Genomic DNA, 4076 nt, shown 5'->3' on the forward strand with positions numbered 1-4076 from the left:
AATTTGCAACAAAAATTAAATTTTTTAGCAAAATTTTTAAATAAGTAAGATCAATTTTTGTATAAAAAGGATTCAATTTCTTCTAAAATGGATGAATTTTGAAACTGAAAAGACGAATTAAAAAAAAAACAGTTAAATTTTTCCACACCAAAATATGAATTTTCAAAAAAAAAATCAATCAAGATAGTTTAATTTTAAAACCAAAATGACGAATTTTTGACAAAACTCTTAAATTTTTATTCAAAAAAGATAAAATTTCTACTGAAACAGGAATTTTTTATTTTAAGACGAATTGAAAAAAAGTTGAATTCTCAACCAAGAAAGCATTGAAACGAATTTCAAAACCAAACGGACAAAATATTTTAATTAAATAATGTAATTTCGACTGAAAGATATGAATTTTTAAATAAAAAAGACGAATTTTCAACGAAGAAAGAAATTGAATTTTCAAACGAGAAAAATTTCAATTGAATTTTTAGCACCGAAATGTGAATTTTCAACAAAAATTTTAATTTGTGTGAAAAGAATTGAATTTTAAAACTAATAAGAGGGATTTAAAAAAACACTTGTTTTTTTTTGCGAAAATATTACATTTCTACTTAAATAAATATTTAAATGAAAGAAAAATTTAAAACACGTTGAATTCTCAAACAAGAAAAAATTCTTTTGAATTTTAAGTCCAAAAAGGCGAATTTTATATAAAACTGTTGGATTTTTATTTTTAAAAAATATGAAATATTTGATAAAAAAAAACTGAATTCTTAAATCAAAGACGAATTTTCAAAAAAAAAACTGAATTTTCAACCAAACAATATTTTTAAAAAACAGTGAAATTTTCAACACCAAAATATGAATTTAAAAAAAATTAAAATAGTTTAATTTTGAAACCAAAAAGACGAATTTTCAACAAAAATTTAATTTTCTGCTACAATAATTTAATTTTAAAACTAATCAAAGGGATTTAAAAAACTGTTGAATATTTATTGCAAAAATATTATATTTCTACTGAAACAGATGAATACTTAAATCAAAGACGAATTTTAAAAAAGTTGAATTCTCAATCAAAAAAGATTTCAGTTGAATTTTAAATCCAAAAAGACGAATTTTATAGAAAACTTCTCAATTTTTATTTAAAAAAAGATGAAATGTTTACAAAAACAGCTGAATTATTAAATTAAAGACGAATTTTCAAAAATAAAAACTGAATTTTCAACACCAAACAATATTTCAGCGGAATTTCAAGCATCGAAATGTAAATTTGCAAAAAATTTTAATGTCCTGCCAAAATAGTTGATTTTTGAAATCAGAAAGACGAATGCTTATAAAAAAATTTCAACTAAAATGGATGAATTTTTAAACTAAAAAGACGAAATTAAAAAAAAAAATTAAAATTTCAACACCAAAATATGAATTTTCAACAAAACGTTAATTTTCTATAAAAAAAATTTTATTTTAAAACCAAAAATATGAATTTTCAAACTAACTGTTAAATTTTTATCTACAAATGGTTTTAATTGAATTTTCAGCACCGAAATGTGAGTTTTCAATAAAACGTGAATTTTCTACCAAAATAGTTGCATTTTTAAACCAAAAAAAAAATTAATTTTTTTAGAAAAATTTTTAAATCAGTAAGACAAATTTTTATCTAAGAAGGATACAAATCCTACTAAAACGGATGTATTTTGAAAATAAAAATACGAATTTAAAAAAAAGAACAGTTAAATTTTGAACACCAAAATATAAATTTTCAAACAAATAAAATTCTATCAAAATAGTTTAATTTTAAAACCAAAAAGACAAATTTTCAACTGAGGAAGATTTCACTTGGATTTTTAGCACCGAAATGTGAATTTCCAAAAAAAAAAATAATTTTCTGCCAAAATAATTGAATTTTAAAACTAATAAGAATGATTTAAAAAAAGTTGAATTCTCAATCAAGAAAGATTTCAGTTGAATTTTAAGTCCAAAAAGACGAATTTTATACAAAACTGTTGAGTTTCTATTTTAAAAAAGATGAAATATTTACTAAAACAGTTGAATTTTCAAATCAAAGACGAAGTTTCAAAAACAAAAATTGAATTTTCCACCAAACAATATTTCAGTTGAATTTCAAGCATCGAAATGTCAATTTGCAACAAAAATTTAATTTTATGCCAAAATAGTTGATTTTTGAAATCAGTAAGACGAATTTTTATCAACAAAAAAAACAACACATAGTTAAATTTTCAACACCAAAATATGAATTTTTAACAAAAAGTTAATTTTCTGTCAAAAAAGTTTAATTTTAAAACCAAAAAAACGAATTTTCTATAAAACAATTTTTTTTTAATCAGAAGGATGAAATTTCTACTAAAACAGCTGAATGTTTAAATTATAGACGAATTAAAAAAAAAGTTGAATTCTTAACCAAACAATATTTAAGTTAAATTTTCAGCACCGAATAGGGAATTTGCAACATAACATTTAATTTTCTGGACAAATTTTAAAATCATTAAGACGAAATTTAATCCCAAAAAGATGAAATTTTTACTGAAACAGATGAATTTTCAAAACAAAGTAGAATTTAAAAAAAAATCAATGTTTAACTAAGAAAGATTTGAGTTGAATTTTAAAACCAAAAGGACGAATTTTCAACGAAACTGTTAAATGTTTATCCAAAAAATATGACATTTTTACTAAAACATATGGCTTAAAAAAAATGGGAATTAAACAAAATAAATAAAATTCGATCAAAATAGTTTAATTTTAAAACCAAAAAGACGAATTTTCGACAAAGCTGTTGAATTTTTATCCAAAAAAGATAAAATTTCTACTGAAACGGATGCATTTGAATTTAACAAAAACCAGTAGAATTTTTATCCTTAATAGATACAATTTTTACTGTAACAGATGCATTTAAAAAAAGTCGAATTAAAAAAAAAATTGAGTTTTCAACCAAGAAAGATTCTAATAAAACAGATGAATTAAAAAAAAAAAAAACACCAATTTTCAACGAGACTGTTAAATGTTTAACCAAAAAATTTGAAATTTTTACTAAAACATATGACTTAAAAAAAGACGAATTTTCAACAAAAAAATAAAATTCTATCAAAATAGTTTAATTTTAAAACCAAAAAAGACGAATTTTCGACAAAGCTGTTGAATTTTTATCCAAAAACGATAAAATGATGCATTTTTAAACTAAAAGACGATTTTCCGAAAAAATAATAGAAGTTTTATCCTTAAAATATACAATTTTCACTGGAACAAACGCATTGAAAAAAAGTCAAATAAAAAAAAAGAATTGAATTTTCAACTTAGAAAAATTCTAATGGAACAGATGAATTAAAAAAAAAGACACCAATTTTCAAAAAAAAACGGTTAAATGTTTATCCAAAAAATATGCAATTTTTACCAAAACATATGACTTAAAAAAAATACGAATTTAAAAAAATAAATTTCGATCAAAATAGTTTAATTTTAAAATAAAAAACACGAAATTTCGATAAAGCTTTCGAATTTTTATCCAAAAAATATAAAATTTCTTCTAAAACGGATGCATTTTTGAACTAAAAACACGATTTTCCAACAAAAAAAAATAGAACTTTTATCCCTAAAATATACAATTTTTACTGTAACAGATGCATTTAAAAAAAGTCAAATTAAAAAAAAAAGAATTGAATTTTTAACCAAGAGAGATTCTAATAAAACAGATAGATTAAAAAAAAAGACACCAATTTTTAACAAAACTGTTAAATGTTTATATAAAAAGATGAAATTTTTACTAAAACATGTCTTTAAAAAAAGACGAATTTTCAAAAAAAACATAGTAAAATTTTCAACACAAAAATATGAATTCTCAAGAAAGAAATAAAATTCTATGAAAATAGTTTAATTTAAAACCCAAAAAGATTTTGGGAATTTTGGGAAAAGCTTTTGAATGTTTATCCAAAAAAGATGAAATTTTTACAAAGACGTATGACTTTAAAAAAAGTCGAATTTTCAACAACAAAAATAAAATTCTATCAAAATAGTTTAATTTTAAAATAAAAAAGACAAAATTTCGATAAAGCTTTCGAATTTTTATCCAAAATAGA

The sequence above is a fragment of the Belonocnema kinseyi genome, chromosome 9, assembly GCF_010883055.1.
Source record: "Belonocnema kinseyi isolate 2016_QV_RU_SX_M_011 chromosome 9, B_treatae_v1, whole genome shotgun sequence".
NCBI classification, from domain to species: domain Eukaryota; kingdom Metazoa; phylum Arthropoda; class Insecta; order Hymenoptera; family Cynipidae; genus Belonocnema; species Belonocnema kinseyi.